Genomic DNA, 22,589 nt, shown 5'->3' with positions numbered 1-22,589 from the left:
TGGTAACTAATGATGTCAAGAATCTTTCCATCTACTTATTGGCCATTTGTATATCATCAATGGAGAAATGTTTATTCAGATCCTTGCCTATTTTTTAATTAGGTTATTTATTTTTTGTTGAACTGTAAAATTCCTTATATATTCTGGACACTAGGTCCTTATCCGAAATATGATTTGCCAATATTTTCTCCTATGTTTTGGGTTGTCTTTTCACTTTCTTGATAATGTCCTTTGATTCACAAAAGGTTTTAATTTTGATAAAGTCCAATTTATCTTTTTGGTCTTTTATTACTCATGCTTTGGTATCATATCTAAGAAACTTTTGCCTAATCTGAGATTGTGAAGATCTACACCTGTTTTCATGTAAGAATTTTATGGTTTTAGCTGTTATATTTAGGTCTTTGATCTATTTTGAGTTAACTTTTGTCTGTGGTGTAAGCTTGTAGTACAAATTCATTCTTTCGCATGTAGATACACAGTTATCCCAGCATCATTTTTTAAAAGCAAGACAACTGTTCTTTTGCTCGCTAAATTGTCCTGGGACAGCTAGTGAAAATCAATTGACTGCTAATGTAAATGTTTATTTATGGACTCCAAATTCTATTCCATTGATCTGTATGTCTATCTTTGTATTAGTACCACTATACAGACTTAATTATCATAGCTTTGTGATAAGTTTCAAAATCAAGAAGTGTGAGTGTTCCAATTTTGCTCACTTTTTTCAAGGTTATTTTGGACTATTCTGGTCTCCTACATTTCCATATGAATTTTAGGATCTTTTTGTCAATTTCTGCAAAAGAGGCAGTTAGAATTTTAATGGGAATGATGTTAAATCTTTAGATAAATTTGGGGAGTACTGTCACTTTAACAATATTAAATCTTCCAGTCCGTGAACAAGGAATGTCTTTCTATTTACTTAGGGGTGGGGGGGGAGCAATATTTTGTAGTTTTAAGTGTATGAGTCTTACACTTCTTTATTAAACTTCATCCTATCTCTTAATATTTTGGATGTCAAGCACAAGTAAGTGGATTTTTTTAAATTTTTTTAATTTCATTTTTGGATTGCTATTTCCTACTGTAAGGAAATACAACTGATTTTTAAATATTGATTTTATATCCTACAACCTTGCTGAATTCATTTATTAGTCCTAATAGGCATTTTTTGGTGGATTCTTTGGATTTTTCTGTATTAAGATCATGTCATCTGCAAATAGAGTTTTATTTCTTCCTTTCCAACATGGATGTCTTTTATTTCATTTCTCACATAATTATCCTCATTAGAATCTCTAGGAGATTCTAGAGGAGAAGTAGCAAGAATGGACATTTCTGATCTAAGGGGGAGCGCTTTCAGTTTTTCACTATTAAGGATAACATTCTTCACGAATTCTTTGTGACTGTCCTTTATCAGGTGGAATAAATTCCCTTCTGTTCTTAGTTTGTTATGCGTTTTTATGGTGGAAGGGTGTTGGAATTTTTCAAATGCTTTTTATGCTTCTATTGAGGCGAACGTGTGTTTTTTCCCTTTAATTCTATTAATTACCTTGATTGAATTACATTGATTGATTTTCATGTTTTGAACCCACCTTGCTTGGTCATGGTGTGAAGGCTTTTTATAGGCTGCTGATTCAGTCTGCTAATATTTTGTGGAGGTTTTTTACGTCTATATTTGTTAAGGGACATCATTCTTTACTTTTCTTTCTTTGTGAAATCTTTTCCGATTTTGTTATCAGGGTAATACCAGCCTCATATAACAAGTTAGGAAGTGTTTCTTCCTCTTCTATTTTTTCAAAGAGTTTGTGAAAGACTGGTGTTAATTTGCTTTTAAATGTTTGATAAAATTCACCAGCAAAGCCATGTGCTCCTGGGACTTTCTTTTTGGTGAAATTTTTTGATTACTAACTCAATCCCTTTATTTGTTATTAGTCTATTAAGATTTTCTATTTTGTCTTGAGTCAATTTTTGTGGTTTGTGTTTTTCTAGGAATTTCTCCATTTCACCTAGGTTATCTGATTTGTTGGCATACAATTGTTCCTTTAAAATTCTTCTCATTTCTGTAAGGTTGTTAGTAATGTCCCCTCTTTCATAGCAATGTTTCCTTTTTCATAGATATATTAAAAAGTCACAAGAGGAGCTTGAAGGGGTCTTACTAACCAATTCTGGGGCAAATTGAGCACCAAAATGTACGGTGATGTAATGGGTTTCACCCATTAAATAGAGTAAGAAATTATGAGTTCATGCTATTATAACTAAATAAATTAATAAATACAGCAGAAGGGAAACTCTTCCTCTCAGGAGTATGCCAACGAAAAATGGAGGGAATGATAAAGTTAGAAAATCTTCATTAATACTGAAACTAATGATTTAATGTTTAACAGGAAAAAGAATTTTATATGATCTCAAAGCATCTCCTCACAAATTATGTATTACAAAAGGGAAAAATAGTAATTTGAGACACCTGGTAAACATCGTGTTACCAAGCGATCGAAGTTAATATTAGAAACGTTGGGGATATCTGGAATCATGTCATTCCTGATTTGATACATTAAAGAGAATACAATGCTCGTCTTCTATTATTGTCAAAAAACAACGTGAAAATAACCGTGAGGAAACATTGGTCAAACACCAATTGATGGGCATTCTATGTGCCTGGACTCTTCAAAAACATCAAGGTCAAGTAACTCAAAGAAAACCTCAGGAACTACTCCATAGCAAAGGAGAATGAAGATTCTTGATAACGAAATGAATACAAAGTCTTAGACTGGATGAAGAACTAGAGTAAGTAACCATATTAAAGGCATTATGGCACCAGTGGACAAGTCACATAACCATTCTCTGTCTCATTTTTCTAAGCTGCCTAGCGGGGATAAACCAATGCATCTCCTAAAGTTACTAGTGTATGAAATACCACTGTAAAATATACAGCACGGGCCCAGGCACCGTCAATGTGCAATATAGACTCATTGATAGTCTCCTTATTTTCTGGAGCCCTCTTATTCCACTCCATGATTTATTTTTACCTAGTGGTTGGGCTCATCCTGCCAGTTTAATCTACGTTTACCCCCTAATTATAGCCTTAGGGTCTCTTTTGCAACTGTCTTACCCATTGCCAAGTGGTGACAACTTGCCTTCTGACTTTTGCTTCTAGATATGGCCACAAGATGTGTGATTCTAATACTTCTGTTTTCAAACTGACCCAGACCCTCAGGCTACACCGGTTGATCATATATTAGAACTGTACTTGCCACTCCTGCTTACCTACAGTGTCTGTGTCTGAGTGTGTGGGTATGTGTGTGTATGTGCATTCTCAGCCTTCTCTTCTGATATTAGATAAATTCGTTCTCAAATGTCAAACGTATGTCATGATCTCAGTAATACCTTCTCTGACTACATTGACAATGGCAATCCACTACCACCTGGCAACTTCTAGGCTTTTAAAATTTTTGTTTGCTTTCCCTCATAATACTGATTATACTTTAACATACCATATGTGTTTATGTGGTCGTTTTGAGCATCTCTTTCTCCCTTCAGTAGAATGTACCTCCATGAAGGCAGGATATTTTGACCGTCCTTTCACTAATATGTATCTCCAGCATCCAGAATAGTCCTTATAATACCTTATAATATTTGTGATAAATGAAATTTTCTCATTTGTTGGGCAGGTGCCCATGTGCTGCCTTTGATGAAACCTGAGAGCCACACACATGGCTGCCACTGGGGGAACTCCTGGTCATATATTAGCTTGATTGGTAATTCTCAAACTGGGCTTCACCAGCTAAAACCCAGAAGTTCATGAGTTCATGTGGAATTGAAAAGAGGACAAATTCTCTAATATCTTATTTGAGATAAATAATTATAGAGATAAGTGCAAAACTTTGGGACTATGAGGAATAAAAGGAAAGAAAACATGAGAGTTTCTTTAGAAGGACTTTCTTTCTAGAAAAAAGTGGATCACATTGTTACCAAGAGAAAAGGGGCCACTAGACAGACTCTCCATTAAGATGCCAGGAACAAAAAGGACGGAAATAAAGGGATTATAAACATGGGTGACAGATGTGAGGGGGAAAAAGTAAGTGTGAAATTAGACATGATAATGTAGGGTGTCACCACAACAATTGTCTAAATATTTCAAAATGAGCAATATCTTAAATGTATACTTTTAAAGAAAAGTATGATCCGGCTGATTTTTTTCATGATAAGGAAACTCTAGCTCATATTTTCACAATTAAACACTTAGTGAGAGATTTCTCCCATTGCAGGGAAGTTTGTGCATCACGCAAAACTGGAACACACTCACTAGAAAGCCTGAAACTCTGTTGATACTTACACCAAGGACATCCATCTTCCCCCGCCCCATTTCCCCGCTATCTACAGCCCCTTGATAGCCTCAAGTCTCCACTATGGTCTTTAAAGCAATGTGAGTCTCGATTACATTCTGTACAGTGTGCCAGGGAAAATATTACCAGAAAAGCTAGAGATTCCCTTGTGTTTTCTATGTGGTGGTGTGTGGGTCAGACGCTATGATTCTTATGTGATCCTGTCCACTTTTCACAAAAGTGGGAGAGTAAGAGGTTTGAAATGGATAACTCAGCTTGGAAGTGCTGGTAACGTGCACTGTTCATCACGCCATCTTTCTCGCTGTTCTCTGTTGAACAATGACTGAACTTAACACAGGATGGGAAACCGAGTTTTGGGTAAACCATTTGCCAAGGGCAAAACTTGGCCTTAAAATTTAATTCAGTTAACAGCCTGTTCTAACCCATTTCAGTCTCCTGGGTCGGGGAGCCTATCTGAATTTCCACCTCAATCAAGAGTGACCTCCTGTAAGGAATACAGGCTCACTCTGAAGAGTCATGGATCTCCAGCCTCAAAAATGACAACTACAGTCCTGATTGACCGTTGATTCTCAAAGACGAGATGTTAAGATTAAATATTTTGGAGCATGTCAGAGGAAATCCAGTATTTCCCTGTGTTCACTTTGTCCATAGAAAGGGGAACTTCGATTTAACTCTGCAAAAGGAGAAAATACTGGAGTGAATACTTTCAGCTCTCCTCTGCACTCTTGCGTTTTCTTTTCCTGGGCTTGAATAGAGTCCAGAAGACTCACTAGCTAGAGGGAGCACTTAATCTGCTTCAAAACTGGAGTCAGATTCCCCCTGCTCTTACTTCCTGACATCTGGTCCTTTTAAAGGACATTGGACTCTGTTTTCTCACCTCATGAACTAAAACCAGGGCAAGTCTCTGCTCCTTGTCCCCTCCTTCCTATGAGAGAAAACTGATGGCCCTACTTTGGCTTTAGTTAACTGGAATCCCTATATTTAAGGATTACAGGTGCATCACAGAAACACATTAGTCATATAGATTTCCATGCTTTTTGCTTTTACTGTGTTAGAACTCAAGAGAGAAGGAGAGGGTATCTTAGATACTCTCTCTCAACTTCTACAAAAGCAGTTCTATAATTCAAGTTTTCAGAAATTCCAAATCAAAATTAGATATGCAACAGTATTTTTTTTTTTTAGGAAGATTAGCCCTGAGCTAACTACTGCCAATCCTCCTCTTTTTGCTGAGGAAGACTGGCTTTGAGCTAACATCCGTGCCCATCTCCCTCTGCTTTACATGTGGGATGCCTGCCACAGCATGGCTTGATAAGCGGTGTGAATGTTCGCATCTGGGAACCGAACCGGGGAACCCCGGGCCGCCGAAGTGGAACATGCGAACTTAACCACTGTGCCACCAGGCCAGCCCCAGCAACAATATTATAATATCAAAACACATTGCCATAGATCAGCTTTGTCTTCTATCAAGGTTAGAATGGAGAGAGAGTGAGGGATGACCCATGAAAGAGCTGGTAGAAGGGAAGGGGCTGGGGTTTCAGAAAACTTCACTATTAGTCCTGGCTGGGCCAGCCCTGGAAGGAAGTACGTGGGCTGGCTGTAGAATTAATTGAATTTCACAACTTGCCTCACCTTCCCGCTGACACAAAGTGCCTTGCAAGGAGGGGAGCATCACAGGAGGCCAACACAATGGCAAAACCAGGTCTGGGCATTGCTGTGAGCCTTTCTTTATACAACTCCTGGCTCAAAATAGCTTCCCTGTTAGCACCCCAGCCGAGAGCCCCCACAGGCAAGAGAGGAAGAAGTGCGCCATCTCTAAGATACAGGTTGCCCTCTGCTCCAAGATGAAGCCCTCTCTGGGCCATAGAGCCCTCACCTGGAAAGAAGGTGTTCTGACTGCATGAATTTTAAGTTCCTTCCAGTTGTGACACAGTATTTATCTAAGCATCTGAGGATCAATTCAAGACCTCCTTTCGCATCCATCCCCCATCCCTGATAATGTGCAGAATCTGTCCATTCTTAGGACACAAGCTTCCTGCCTCAATGCTCCACTTAGAGGTTAGCCAAGGACAGGATTAAGCTCTGCACCAGGAGCCCCACATCTTTACACAGGTTACCGCTGTCCAAATGAGTATGTGATTTACTGGGTTAAATATATTAGAGCCTTTGATCAGTGAGCAGAAACTATATTGCTAATGACATTTCTCACCAACAAATTCTGACTTCTTCAAACAGTATTTCTAAGAATACTCTGCACGACCTTCATTTACTCATGCATTCATGCATTTAAAAAATGGCACCTACAAGACACCAGGCACTGTGCCAGGGGTTGGTCCAAAGAAGAAATATTCCCTGAGTACATAGCACATACTGGCTTGTGGGAGGACAGCCTAAATTAGATGAATTTGAAGGCCCAACAGGGATATGTGCTGTGAGGGAAAGTTGCCCTGAGAGCTGAGAGTGTGTCCTGGGGGATGAGGTCGGGCTTTCCTGCGTACGTGGTGGTTCAGTTGAGACTTACAGGACCGGCAGGGATTAACCAGGTGGAGCTGTCTGTGCAGCAGACAGCACGTGAGAGGTGCTTCAGGAGGAAGGAGCATGATTCACCGCAGGAAGAGGAAGAAAGCTGAGGCTGAGATGAGCTTGAAAGGATGCTGTGGTCCAGACCTCACTAAGAAAAGAGATGGCCTTTAATAGTCATACCTGCAAACCTTCCTACACTTACACTCATCTCCACCTCCTTCGAGCACCCTTTTCCTGGGGAGCTCCTTCGCTTTAAGGCCCATCCCTTTCACTCATGGTCTGCAGCTCATTCTCATCATCTTCCAGGACATCTCATGTTTTGTCATTTTCTCTGGGTTCAGCCTCATTGATATCCCTCTCTTCTGCAGACTTACTATTAGTATACAAACATACCCTTGTGTCTCCTATCTCAAAAAGCAACTGCATCAATACCCACATTTTCTTGACATCTGCTATGATGTTTTTCTTTTTCTTTTTTTTTTAGAGGTATGCTTTTTTTTTGGTGAGGAAGATTGGCCCTGAGCTAACATCTATTGCCAGTCTTCCTCTTTATTTTTTTCTCCCCAAAGCCGCAGCACATAGCTGTATATCCTAGTTGTACATCCTTCTAGTTCTTCTATGTGGGACGCTGTCTCAGCATGGCTTGATGAGCACTGTGTAGGTCTGTGCCCAGGATCTGAAGCTGTGAACGCTGGGCCACCAAAGTGAACCATGCAAACTTAATCACTCGGCCATTGGGCAGGCCCCTCTCTTTTTCTTTTTGTCAGGATAATTCTTTGTCGAGTTGTCTTCATAAGCAATTTCTCACCATTCATTCTCTCTCTCTCTCTTGCTTACACACACAGGGGCACAATTTTTTTAATTGGGAAATAGAACAGCCAACTAATTGCCACCCAGGTCAAAAATAGAACAAGAGAACAGGGCCAGCACCTCAGGAGCTCCCCTCTGCTCTTCTCAATTCTTTTCTCAATACACTTCAAAGTCAATTATTCTTAATTTTACCTGAGCACCTTCTCACTTTCCTTTGGAGTTTTACCGCCTATGATCTCATCCTTAAATGCTATGATTTCGTCCTTAAATGCTATAGTTTAGCTTGCCTGATGGTTTAAATTTATACAGACATAACCATATGGTATGAAATTGTTTGGATCTGGTTTCTCCGATCTACATCATGTTTGTGAGATTCATGATGTCATACAAGACTGTAATTTGTACACTTTCATTGTTAAAACGTCCTCCATTATATCAACAAGGCTCTTTATCCATTCTATTTTTGATAGACACATTAATTGTTTACAGTTTGGGGCTCTTGTGAACAGCGCTGCTGTGAACATCCTTGTGCACGTCTTATAGGTACATACCAATAGACGTTTGTTTTGGATGGACAGACATGTAAACGTGAGGGATCACAGGCTTTATACGTTAGCAACTTTAATAGATAAACCAAATGTTTTCCAAATACGCATACCAACTTACACCCCTACTAGCAGTATATGAAAGTCTCTTTTGTTCCCACGTCATATTTTTCACCATTTAGAAATACTAGCCCTTATTTTTCCCTTATTAGTCCTTATTTTCCACCAGCCATTCTGGTGAGTGGAATGTTGTATTATATCATGATTTAAATTTACATTTCTCTGATCGCTATCGTAAAGTCAAGCATCATTTAAAGTATATTTATTGACCAATTAGACAATTACCTTGGTAAAATGTTCATTCAGGTCTCTTGCCCATTTTTCTATTGGGTAGTCAATTATTTTTTCTTGACGAAATAATTACACATTCCTCATGTGAGTGCTTTATTGGTTACATGGGCTGTAAATATCTTCTTCCGCTCTGTAGCTTGTCTTTTTCTTTTCTTAATGGTGTTTTCTGTTAAACAAAATCCTTAACTTTTTCAAGATTTTCCCATTTTTCAGTCCTATTTTCCAATATATTCCTTTTCATTTATAGATATTTGTGTCTTGTTTAAAAAGCCTTACCTACACCCAGATCATGAGCATATTTTCATGTATTGCCTTCTATAAGCTTTAGTGTTTTGCCATTTGTATATGGATTTACAACCCCTCTGAGAATTATTTTTGCGTTAGGTACAAGACAGGGGTCAAACCTCATTTTTGTCCTCTCAGGTATCCAATTGACCCTGCACAGTTTATTATTTATTATACTGTATTTCTTTTCCTACTGTTCTGTAATTCTTCTTTTGTTTAAATCAAGGGACTATTTATGAGTAGGTATGAATCTAGGCTGCTTATTAATTCTCTGGTCTACTTGTATAATTTATAAAATATCATATTGCATTATGTATGATATTTGGAACAGGATTCTTTAGAGATATCTTTCATTGGATCAAGGCAATTCCCTTCTATTTCTAGGTCGCAAAGACATCAAAGATGAAGGGATGTTAAATTTTATTAACATCTTTACATTTTTACAATGATCGTGTAATTGTTCTTCCTTAATCTGTTAGTGTGATAAACCACATTATTTAGTTTTTTAACATTTACCAATCATGCCACCTGGAATTAACCCAATATGGTCTTGAAGCTTTATACTTTATATATATATATATATATAAATATGCATATATATACATAATATAATATAATTATAATATATTTATTATGAGCTCTCTTTGCTCATAATATGTGTTTAAAATGTGTTAGGTTCTCTGGATCTATCTTCAGGAATGAGATTTTCCTCTACTTTTCATTTACATAATGTCCTCATCAGATTGTGATATTAAGGTTTTTCTGAACACATAATGCAAATAGAATATTAATCTTTATGTTCCTATTCTGAGGAAAAATTTTGTTTTATTCCAAATCTCAGAAAGAAAGCTTTCAACTTTGACAGTAATATTTCCCTAAATATTTACTAATAATTTTTACTAAATAATAATTTAGTAATAAATAATTTACTAATAATTTTGCTAAATTTTCCAGGAATATCAATGTGGGTATGAACTTTTCTTTGCTGGAAGGTTTAATTCAGATTCACCTTCTTTAACACTTAGAATACTCTTCCAATTCTTTCCTTTTATCAATTTTAATATTTTCTTTTTCTAGGTATTTATTTAGTCTACATTTTTAAATTTATTGCCCTAATGCCATTCATCATATACTCTCATTATCATATACATAATGTCATTATGTGCTTTCATTATGGATCTTATGCCTTTTATTTTTTTCCTAAGGAAGATTTGCCCTGAGCTAACATCTGTGCCAGTCTTCCTCTACTTGTATGTGGGTCGCCGCCACAGCCTGGTTGACAAGTGGTGTGTGGGTCCACGCCTGGGATCCAAACCCATGAACCCTGGGCTGCTGAGGCAGAGCACACCAAACTCAACCAGCATGCCACAGAGCTGGCCCTCTGTCTTGTGTCTTTAGCATCTGTTTTGATGTTTCCTTTTCATTCCTAAAAATAAATATTTGAGTCTCTTTTTCTTGTCAGAGCCTTAACAACTTTGTTAGATTTTTCAAGGAACATCTTTTACTTTCAATTCTCTCCCTGAATGTTTTCAATTTCACTTATTTTCTGTTCATATCTTGGTTCCTTTCTCTAAGCCTTATGTGAATTTAACTTGCTTTACTTTTTCTGACTTACTGAGATAGATGCTTAGTTCACTAATTTTTCAGTTTTTATTCTTTTGTTTCCTCTCTCTCTCTTTTTTTTTTTTTTTTTTTTTTTTGAGGAAGATTAGCCCTGAGCTAACATCTGCTGCCAATCCTCCTCTTTTTGCTGAGGAAGACTGGCCCTGAGCTAACATCTGTGCCCATCTTCCTCTACTTTATCTGTGGGACACCTGCCACAGCATGGCTTGACAAGCAGTGTGTACGTCCGACCTGGGATCTGAACCAGTGAACGCCGGGCTCCTGAAACAGACCATACGAACTTAACCTCTGCACGACTGGGCCAGCCCAAGCCTTTATTCTTTTATGATATTCACATTTAAGGTTATGAATTTTGCTGTAAGTACGTATTTACTTACCCTCTAAAAATTTTGGTAAAAATTTTCATTATTATTCAGTTCAAATATTTCCTAATTTTATTTGATGCTTATTTTGATAGATGCATATTTAGAACTGTGCTTCATAATTTTTAGACATATGGGAATCTCCTAGTTATCACTTTGCTATTGAGTTCCAGCTTAATATCACTGTGGGCAATGAGCCTACGCTTCAGAATTTCAATTCTTTGAAATTTGTTGAGATTCCCTTTACTGCCCAGCATGTGGTCGATGTCGGTAAATACTTCACGTATCCTTGAAAATAACGTTTATTCTGTGTTTGTGTGTGCAATGTTCTATATATAGCCTATTCTGTCAAATTTGCTAATCATTTTGTTCAAATCTTTTATTTCCTTACTGATTATTTTGCCTGCTTCTTTTCTCTGTTACTGAGAGAAGAATGCTAAAATTTCCAGATATGGTTTGGATTAGCCTATTTTTCTTTGTACTTCTGTCAATCTTTGCATTCAATTCAAAGCTCTGTCATTAGGAACATACATATTAGAATTGATAATTAAACTGTTCGCATTGTAAAATGTCTCTCTCACTAACTGACTATCTCCAGACTTAGCCGCTTTCTTGAACTCCAGAGTTATATGTCCTACTACCCACTCCAAAACTCCATTTGATGGTCTAGTGGGAATTGCAAATATTACATATCTGAAACGGAAGTCCTGATTTTCCCTTTTAAACTCACTCTTTCTCTGGACTTCTCTCTTTCAATAAATAGCACTACCATTTCTCCAGTTAATAAAACCATAAACTTCGAAATACTTTGTAATCTCTCCCTTTTCCCCAAACTTACTGGGCTGAAACCACGGTACTGATCAAGCCATTTTTCTCTGAAGCCTGTCTGGGAGAATCTGTTTCTTTGTCTCCTCCAGCTCCTAGATGCCTCTTGCACTCCTTGGCTCGTGGCTTCTTCTTCTGTCTTCAAAGGCAGTAGATGTCACCTGAAATTCACACCTCTCCAACCTTCCCCACAATTTGCTTCAACAAACAGAATGACCAGATATTCATCCTGGCTCAGGCCTGGATCAACATCGTTCCCGCCCTGCCTTCTCTCTCCTTTTTTCCGTGCTCTGAGTCCTCTCTTTTAATCAAATGGTAGTTCTATCTTGAGAATGCTAATTTGGAAAAGATGATGGGGTCTTAGAATCAAATGTATTAATATTGCTTTATGACCTGAACTCTTATCAGAACTGTCAACTTGGAAGCACTTGATATTTTTCCATAGAGATATAGGAATTATTTTCTCTTTTCCTCGTCTTCTGTAAGACTAGACATATCTTCTCTATCTCCTCTGCAGGCTCAACATTCTCAGTGTCATCACTGGCAATTTTAAAGCCTTGGTCCTTGATCTTTTTTCTTTTCTCACCCTATGCTCTGTCGTTAAGCAACAACATCTATTCCCAGTACCTCAATTCTGCTAGATACGGAAGACTACCAAAGTTGCTCCAACCCTGACGAAGCTCTGATGAAGTGTAACTAAAGTAAAGAACTAATTCTGAGAGTGAAAGAAGGCACTATGGATTATAACACAGGAAGAACTGGCATAAACTCGACTGTCTGATGCAAACCAGAACATGTGGCCATCCAGGGCGAACAGTCGCCTACTTGGTTTCTCCACTTGGATGTCTCTGCAATATCTCAGACTCACTATGTCAAATTTTAACCTCCTAGTCTTCCCTGCCAATAAGCAATCTCTTCCCATTTTTCCTACCTCAGGGAACGGCATAACCATCCAGTTGAGTAAAAAAGAAACCTAATCGTCATTCTTTACACCTGTTTCTCTCTGGCATCAAAGTTCCTCTCCATCTTCCATATCATAAAACTAGGTCAAGTGAGCATCAGTTTTTACGTGGACTGGCCTTTTTTTTTTTTTTTTTTGTGAGGAAGATTGGCCCTGAGCTAACATCTGTGCCAATCTTCCTCTCTTTTGTATGTGGGACACTGCCAGAGCATGGCTTGATGAGCAGTGTGTAGGTCCACACCAGGGATCCAAACCTACAAACCCTGGGCTGCCAAAGCGGAGTGCACAAACTTCATCACTACGCCACTGGCCGGCCCCTCCATCGGCCTTTATGCATCCATTCTTGCTTTCCTCGCAACCAGTCCCCACACTTCAGCCAAAATAACATTTTCAAAATATAAAAAGATCATGTCAAACCCATCTCAATCTTACTTCCTGTAAAATCTCCCTCACTATTAAAATAAATGCCAAAGTCTTTAAAAGGACTCTACGTTGCATAGAATATAGTGCATGGAGCAGGGAGCAACACAGACGAGGTAGGAGACGTGAGAACCAGGTCAGGTATAGCTTTGCAGACCGTGGTAAGAAGACTTACAAGTTTGGGGTAGGCAGAATAATGACTCTCAAAGAGGCCCTCATGATAATTCCCAAACTTGTGAATACGTTACAATACACGAAAATGACCCATTTAGGAATTCTAACCTCCAGAATTGTAAGAGCAAATTTGTGCTGGTGTAAGTCACTAAGATTGTGGCAATTTATTACAACAGCAATAGGAAACTAATACACCCCGCAGACCCAGGAATGTAAACTGATATGTAGTTTTTCATGCTCTGCAATCACAGGCAATGACTCATTTCAGAGAATGCTTTCCAGATGCCCAAGTCCTTTTTATTTTTTATTTTTTTTTGAAGAAGATTAGCCCTGAGCTAACTACTGCCAATCCTCCTCTTTTTGCTGAGGAAGACTGGTCCTGAGCTAACATCCGTGCCGATCTTCCTCTACTTTATATGTGGGACGCCTACCACAACATGGTGTGCCAATCGGTGGCATGTCCACACCCGGGATCTGACCCGGCGAACCCTGAGCCGCCGAAGCAGAACATGCGCACTTAACTTGCCACGCCACCGGGCTGGCCCCAAATGCCCAAGTCCTTGAATCTCACTGTGGCTTTGCCTTAGAAAACCAGGCAAATATTTGCACATCCATTTAGATTTTTAAACCAAGAAAGAATGGAAAATTTGATTCCACGAAAGTTACTTATTTGAATTGCATAGCCAGGCATTGATAAATTAGTTGTAGAATCCAAGTCCCTTTATGTCCCCAAAAGAGCTCATTTTTTTCCACTGGTCTTTTATTTCTTGGACTTGTGTATATTATTCTAGATCAGCTAAGCCCAATTCAGTTTGAAAAGAATGTTTTATTCCTTTCTAGAACTACTGATTTATAATTTATATTATAGGGTAAAAAAAATAGTTAAAAAGCGTAGTTGATGGGAGAGAGAAATTTCTACTTACTAATTTACTCAGTTACTCCTTTAATCCACAATCCATTTATTTATTCATTCTTTCCCCGAGCAATAATTGAGTGGCTAGGATGTGCCAAGCATTGTTATAGAGATTGGATATGATGCTGACTAGGAAAGACAAGAGGTCTATCCTCACAGAATTTTCATTCTAGAAGACAGATAATAATGACCCAAAATAGGGGCCAGCCCCATGGCAGAGTGGTTAAGTTCTTGCGCTCCACTGCAGGTGGCCCAGTGTTTCATCAGTTCGAATCCTGGGCGCGGACATGGCACTGCTCATCAAGCCAAGCTGAGGCGGTGTCCCATGTGCCACAACTAGAAGGACCCACAACTAAGAATATACAACTATGTACCGGGGGGCTTTGGGGGAAAAAAGGAAAAAAATAAAATCTTAAAAAAAAAATAATAATGACCAAAAATAAATAATAAACTGCCAAGTGGCAATAAAGGGTATTGGAGGTCTAGAGTGATCATAAGAGGCTGTATGAGGAGATAATATTTAAATTTGTGCCTGAATGAAAAGAAGAATCCAGCCCCAGGGAAAGAATATTTCAGTAGAGGAGACAGTAAGTGCTACCAGGTGCCGAGCAGATCACGCGGACTTAATTTGCATTATGGGATGCAACGCTCTGGGTAAGACAGACATGATTATAAATTATGAGTTTATTTGTAAAATTGATATGTCATCACAAGCAAGTCTTATCTGAGACTCAATTTATTTATCTTCAAAATGGGATAATAAAACACACTCTATTGAGTTGTGGTAAAGATTGAATGAGATAAAATTTGTGGAAGTGCTTAGCATATAGTGCAGAGGCAATGCATTTGAGACTCTTTTCCTTTGGAAAAAAACGCACAGGATGCTTAGCCAGGTACAACTCTTTAGTTCAAAGGGAGCCTCCTAAAAGACTCAAAGGGACACAGGGGAATGGAGCCAGAGGACAAGGCCCGGGGAAACCACCACCTACTTGCAGCCAAGAGGAGAGATGGAATGGGGAGGCTAGGTGGCCCCGTCATGGCTGAGGGAACATTGCCACTCCAGAGGAGAGAAAGCATCCAGATGAGAAACAGCAGCAGAGAATGGTGGATCGTGCTGATCAGGTGGTCAGTACCACAGGGGAAAAAAGCATCATTTGGACAGCATCCAACTTTCATTCATCAGTTCAAGAACTATGTTCTCCATTTGATTATTTTCCCAGACCAGATAATTAAAAATGGCTTTGCCCAGTGAGAGACCATGATTGACAACACCGTCTCTTAAACCTATGGCTGTTAAACAGTGTGTTTCCTTTATTCTAACATTTGCACTTATAAAAGATGAATTGTCATCACTCTGTAAAATCATCTAAGCAAACCCTTGTGTATATTGCAGTGCCCTCTCTAGCCTCTCTAAGATAATAAGCGTCAAGCCCTCACTAGCGAGTAGGCTGAGGTCAGCCACAGCAGAGCTGGGGCTAATGGCTTCGTCCCAAGGGCTCACAATGGTGCGTGTCAAGCACCATTAGGAGGTGGAGTCACAAGGCTAGCTGCAGGAAACTTAGTCATTCCTTGGAAGAGTGCCCAGAACCGTTCCCCAGAGGAGGCAGAGAAACCCGGACTCCAAGTGAGCAAATGGGGGTATTATTAAACATCTGTCTTGTGCCAGATTCCCCACAGGGCTTTATTGGGAATGCAAAGTTCAGCAAGAAATGCTATCTTTCCTTAAAGATCAGACTTCTTCATTCCGTGATCACTGCTCAACCAACGCAATTTATCTTCCATTCCCACCACTCACTGAAACTGACGGCCACAATGCCATCTCAGACTCCTTCAAGGGCAAGTCTTTGACCTTACCATCCTTCTCTCCTTGGAGTAATATGATAAAATACTATATTGCTGCCACTGTTTCTCTGTTCTGTATGAGTCTCCATTCTCAGGACTTTGACCTTGCCTGCCCCATAGATATATTGGTCTCCCAAGACTAATTTTGATTCCCTTCTTTGCATGTTCCTGCTGGCAATTCCAACCATGCCCATGGAACCAGCTACCAACCAAATGTTGAACACTCTTTCTGGTAGAAATGTATGTGCCACCTCAAAATTCACAGATGTGCATGGATTATGAATAGACAAATGAGCACAGATTTTATTCTCTCGACAGCTCAGAGCATCAAAGGGATGCTTTATATCAGCTGTCACCTTGAAATCCAAACACAGATATCACACAGGTGATTATAAAGAATGTAGAGCCACTTCATCTAAATTTCAAACTTGTTTCCAAGCACCTTACCAATTTTACAACTCAAAACAACACAAGTCCTGATTTCAAAGTAAGGAAAAGTGCATTAATTCACACACAGACTGGCGTCTCCTAGTCTTGTTAAGATCACCTAGAATCCCCAGGCCACATTTTGTGGTATTTTCTCTTTCTCAGAGATTGTTTTTAAGTGCACAAGAGACTCAGGTCTTCATGAAGGCCTTTGGCTCTGATTTCAGCTACTGCTGGAGTTTCATAATTTCTGCATTACTTCTTTCTATAAACACTATTTCTAGTTCCATAGCATGTTGTTGTGAATTCTCTTAGATTATCTCTCTGTCTCTGTCTCTCTGTCTGTCTGTCTTTCTCTCTCTCTCACACACACACACCCCCATTCATTCTTATATGTGGATTTTACCGATGATTGTGTGTGTGCGCATGTATGATAGACGTTGTGAAAATTGGTTGTAGATGAGAACGGAGAGATTAAGAAAGGTTTTAACTTAGCAGCAATGCAAAACAATAGACATCTTTTTTAAAAAAAATTTCTTCTCTTGGGGACTCCGTATCCAGACAAGTTGTCCTAAACTAGTTTATGTCTGATTCTCCTCGCTAAGAACAACTACAACTCCTGCAAATAACGCGAGAGCCAATCGAGGAGAACTCTGAAAAGCAGAAAGAGAAAGGCAAACTGGTTGGGGAACCCAGGACTGGAGAAAGAACATAAGGAAAGGGCGTCTTAGTGCCCCTCGTCCTACACAACAAACAACAGGAGGCCAGGCCCAGCATTTTCCAACCCCGAACCTAGCAACAGAAAGCAGCCCAGGTAGGATCATTCCTCTGCCAGACTGAGTGACAGTCCCTCTGACAACAGCACGTAGGTTTGAAAGCACTAGCAGAGGCTGTCCTGCCATAACAAGGGGCCTGGTCTGGGGAGCACACTCCCTTCCCACGGGCTGTAGATTTCCTTTGTCCACCTAGTGGCAACGGGCAGCCCAGCCTGAGGAAACCCTTCCCAGAGCCTCAGGAAGTACCAGCAGGAACCATTGGGCATCCCACCAAATGTGATAAATCCAGCAGACCAAAATAGCACTGCAAAGATACTGCAAATTCAATTGTCTTTGAAACCAAAGCCCGCCAACATAGTCTGAAACCTTTGTGATAAACCTAAACAGGGTGACTGCCTGCTAAAATAAAGGATTTACATAGGATCCAGAGCAGTTAAAGAACCACCCAGTCATAGCAAGAATCAGGAAAATCACAACTTGCAGGAAAAAGACAATTCACTCATAACAGCATTGAGATGAATCAGATATTTGAATTATCTGACAAGAATTTTAAATGAGCCATTATAAAAATGCTTCAACAGGTAACTACAAATTCTTCAGAAACAAATGGAAAGATAGAAAACCTGAGCAAAGGAATAGAAGTTATTTTGAAGAGGGAATTATAGGAGCCAGCCCTGCGGCTTAGTGGTTAAGTTTGCATGCTCTGCTTTAGCAGCCTGGGGTTCATGAGTTTGGATCCCGGGCATGGACCAACATACTGCTCATCAAGCCATGCTGTGGTGGTGTCCCACATACAAAAAATAGAAGAAGATGGGCACAGATGTTAGCTCAGGGACAATCTTCCTCAAGAAAAAAGAGGAAGATTGGCAACAGATGTTAGCTCAGGGCCAATCTTCCTCACCAGAAAAAAAAATGGGGGAGGGGACTTACAGACCTGAATAATACAATAACAGAAATGAAAATCTCATGGGATGGGCTCAACAGTAGAATGGAGATGCCAAAGATAAAATCGGTGAACTTGAGAACAGACCAATATGGTTTACTCAATCTGAACAACATAGAGAAAACAGACTAAAGAAAATGAACAGAGTTTCAGCTACTTGTGGAATAATAACAAAATATCCAACATTTATGTGATCAGGGTCCGAGAAGAAGAGGATAAAGAGAGTATTTGAAAACATAATGGCTGAAAACTTCCCAAATTGGTGAAAGACATAAACCTCTGGATTCATGAAGCTGATTAACATCATAAGTAAAATATAAAATATAAAACACTTCACTTGTAATGTTTAGTGTTTTATGATGGCCCAATGCATGGAAATTCAGCCTCTTTCTTTAGCCATCCTGTTACTTGATCAATAGGTCCATGAGTAAAGAGGCTAGGGTGGCAGCGATAGAAGGTAAGCATGGGTTTAACAACAAGGGTTTCCCCCCACCAAGGCTGACCTGACTCCATGTGCTGAGTACCCACCTTGCTAACAGCACTGCCCAGTGCTGAGCCCCTGATCCAGGACCTTTCACTACTTGTTAGTAGTTCCAGTTCATTGGACACCTTATTTTATGGAGGGAACAGTGATTTTTCTTCACAAGAATAGACATCTATTCTAAATATGTATTTATCTTCCCCATTTGAAACTCTTCCAACACTACCTTTCAAGTGTTATGGTTTCTTCGTAACATTAGTTCTGACCACAGACTATTTTACAGCCATGTAAGTTTGCCAATGGACTTAAGCCCACGAAATCCTCTGACTAGACCACATCGCCCCCAACTCATCTGATAAAATGGTAAAATGCCTGACTGAAGACTTAGTTAAGGTGCCAAAATCTTGTGCACTAGGACTGTAGGAGGCTTCCTGTAGGCTGTGGTAGATGCTTTGAACCAGTAGCTGATAGACGTCGTTATTTCTTCCATTGCCACATTACCTGAGTGCAGTACACAAGCAGATTTGAGAGCAACCCTTTGTGACATTATGCCAAACAACCCATCCACAATTGTTTTGGCTTTTTATCCTTGTGACTCGGGGTTCTCTGGGTTTACAGGTCTTGGTTTCCTGCTTCCACAGGATAATCACTAACAATCCCATTGAATTAGAAGGTCAGGTTGCCTCATAGACATTTTGAGCTCTTCAGGCCACTGAACTACAAAGAAGAGAATGGAGCACTGTTCTGACTGGGGTTATTTACACCAATTAACAAAGGAGAATTGTGTTGCATCTACCATTGGAGGCAGGAAGGACTGTGTCTGGAACCTAGAAAGTTGACTGGAGCACCCATATCCAAAAGCACAAGTTAATAAAATGCAAAAGCAAGCCAACAGAGGTGGGGCTATAAGAACTCAGACTTTTCCTGAATGAAGTTTTGCATTTTTCCACCAGTTCAAGAATCCCAACCAGCCAAGATGCTGGCTGAAGGCAAAGAGAACCTGAAAAGTGTGGTGGAAGAAGAAACAGCAGCCCATGGCTTGGTACAGAAATAAGATTGTAGCAGTGATGCACATTTTTAAGTATAGAAGTGTATATCAATCAGTTATTTCTTCTTTTATTTTTTTCCCTTCCCCTATTATTTTGAGTGAGGTACGTGAGTGGTATTTACACCAACATTTCCCTTCCCAGGTCAATAGACCACACAAAGCCACATCTAGGAGTAATACGGATGATGGTATATCACCTGAGATGCTAGACTTGGAGATGAGTCCAGTGAATAATAGGACATGTTGTTTCTCCTGCTGCCTCGTGAAGTTGCTGCTGTGTGCAATTTAAATAAAGGCAGAAGTTGAGAATGGATGCTGAGTGGCAGGAAAGTGGACTGTGCTGATCTAACATCTGTTTGCTTGCAGACCTGTTCCCAGCCAGAGTCCAGTGAGGAAGCAATGTGGACAGGTGGAGGCCGGATTAGGAAGAAGCAGAGCCATGGCCAGGTAGGAAGAAAGTTTTCAACAATAGGAGGTGGACCGGGGAGAAAGGCCAGGACTGTAATTTCAGTAAATTTGTCAGGGCAGTAGCAGACTGCCAACAACTGAGCAATGAGTAAGTATTTCAGCCCAGGCAAAAGATTTATATCCCTCTTTCAAAAACTATGACAGGCATTCTAAGCAAAATAGACTGGCAACACCAGAAAGAAGCGTGGGGATGAGATGGGTGGACAGAGAGAGGCGGGCACAGCAGATGGTGGTCAGAGAGGGGTCATCCTGGCGGATGGAGGAAACACGGGCTTTGGACCGCTAAGTCTAGACTGGAGTCTAAAAACACTCACTCTGCGGTGGCTTGCCTTACTTGCCTGGCTTTTGACTTATGCACATTCAGATGAGAATGTTGTGAGTTCAAAGGAGGATGTGAATACTGTGTGACTGCTGGCTCATGAAATTTAAATACAGTGAGAGCTGACTTGATTCCTGGTGGCAGTGAGACGCCTGCCTCGGGAAGACACAGGGCTCTTCCTCTTGAAGCCCAGACACTTCAGAACAAAGAGAGAGTGCTGGGGAGCTAGAGGTGAAAAAGAGAGAAGCTGAAGAATGAATGTGGGCTAACAGACTGGGATGAAAATAGTGACAACTAATGGAGAGAATTTCAGAGGCAAAGTTAGGTTCATTTAAAGACAAACTGTAGCCCCAGGCTCTGCACGGAGAGAGTGCTTCCAAATGATGGGAAATTCACAGAAAATATCAAATCAAACATGGGAGGAAAAATAAATAAATAACAAAGGAAACCATCCTACCGTTTTGAAGGCAACTGGCTTCTCCAGACTATAGAGCACACAGCTGCCGGCACAAGCAAATGACATAGGTGGAGGGAAAAAAGAAAGATCCAAAAAGACAGCGGGGAGAATAACACTAAACAGTACTGGCCAGCCAGAAAGATGAAATACACTTGACGAGCCTTGAACACAGGAGGGTCTTGGCCTGAGACTTTCCTGCTCTCCAGTGGAGGCTGCATCCATGGCCAGAAGCATTCCTGCGCACTGAAGCTGTGTTGTGGAGGATGTTATTACCACTAAGAAATAAGAAAAGCTCCCCAGAGCAACCACCCGGTCTTCAGAAATGGTCTGACGGAAAGAAAGTATTTCAAGCTCCCTTTCATGCAGAAATTGATCACACCCACTGGTTCTTTGCAATGATTCCACTACAGAGTCACAGCATCTGGCATACCCAGATTTCTGCCAAAAGCCAACAGTCCCTGAGTTTCTACTTTTTTCCCGGGGCTTGTACTCCTGCAAGGAGGGGGGCGGGGGGACTAGAGAAAACCACTTAAGGAGCACATTGTCCAGAAGAAAATATGAGTATTTAAATATGTATAAGAAAAATTAGGAAGTGATAGCACCACTGCAGAAAAGGAAAGATGGCGCCATTATTTTGTGAGCTCCTAGAACGTCCCAGGCTGCCTGAAACTGCCCTTTGCAGACTCATCTTGAGAGGCTGTTTTCTTCGTTTGGCATTTTATTTGTCTTCTCTCTATACTCACGGCTTGCAATCGAGAGGCTTCACAATTGTATCCAGATGCCCGCATCCAGACCATAATCAGATCTTATATTGGTGGCTTGGGGCTCCCTCCTGGACTGATATTGCAAATATCACCCAGCAGATCCCAGCACTGTTTTAGCAAGGAATTGGGTCAAATCCTAAGTGAATTTTTAAAATATTTCTTCAGCCAAGGCGTGAACAGTTTATATAAGCCACAGCCCCAGAACAGAGTCCACAGGATCTTTTTTCTACCTTATTTCCCAGGTGCAAAAATGCTGCCCTTACTCTTGTTTCATGCAATGCGCTGGCTAGGGACCCCCACCCCGTGTGGAGTGCATTTGATTCCCATTACCTCACAGATGTCACAGTCACTCCAGGCTGCCTCTGCCTGCTTCCAGACGTAGAACTCAGCGGGCCTGCAACTTCGGCTCTGCTCACTACAGAAGGCTCCAGTTAGGCTCTGGGCCCCCAAGAGCTTCCTCTTGTTTGTAAGCGCAGCTCATCCATCATTGCTGTGTTTCAAGCAACGGGAGATTCGTGGCAATGAACTCCCAATGCCATTCCGATCAGTGGTCTATGCCATCTCATTTAATCTCCACGATACTCTGGGGACGCCGGGGAATGCCATAAATCACAGACTAGATTTCGTGCAAAAGTTATTAGAATATAAACATTCACAGGCAGTTGGTTATGCCAAAAGAAGTAGGAGTTAATATCTGCATTTTACTGCTGATAAAATTCACTCAAAAAATTACAACCTGACCAAGACGAAGACTCTAGCAAGGTTAGAACAGAAACGTGACTCCACATCTGTTGGGCTCCAGAGCCTGCAGATGAGGTTGCTTTAGTGATTAAGGGAGCTGGAGTTCCTTCTAGCCAAGGACTTAAGGTTCTTACGAGTCCTTGAAAAATGAGTCAGTGGTGGAATTTTTTAGACAGTGGGAACTTATATGTGCAAAGTTTT

At 40.2% G+C, this 22,589-nt stretch overlaps 1 long non-coding RNA gene across 1 annotated transcript in view; it reads left to right on the top strand.

The window, feature by feature from the left end:
- The window catches only part of LOC111774991 (uncharacterized), a 109,632-nt gene that overhangs the window by 11,644 nt on the left and 75,399 nt on the right, over positions 1-22,589 (top strand). The window contains exon 2 of the long non-coding RNA XR_011438142.1: positions 20,006-20,086. This is a non-coding gene — a long non-coding RNA (uncharacterized lncRNA). The remainder of the gene's footprint in view (positions 1-20,005; positions 20,087-22,589) is intronic.

Source organism: Equus caballus, chromosome 1, assembly GCF_041296265.1.
Source record: "Equus caballus isolate H_3958 breed thoroughbred chromosome 1, TB-T2T, whole genome shotgun sequence".
Taxonomy (NCBI): domain Eukaryota; kingdom Metazoa; phylum Chordata; class Mammalia; order Perissodactyla; family Equidae; genus Equus; species Equus caballus.
Note: the sequence above shows the minus strand (reverse complement) of the source record. Positions and strands in the feature narration are given on the sequence as shown.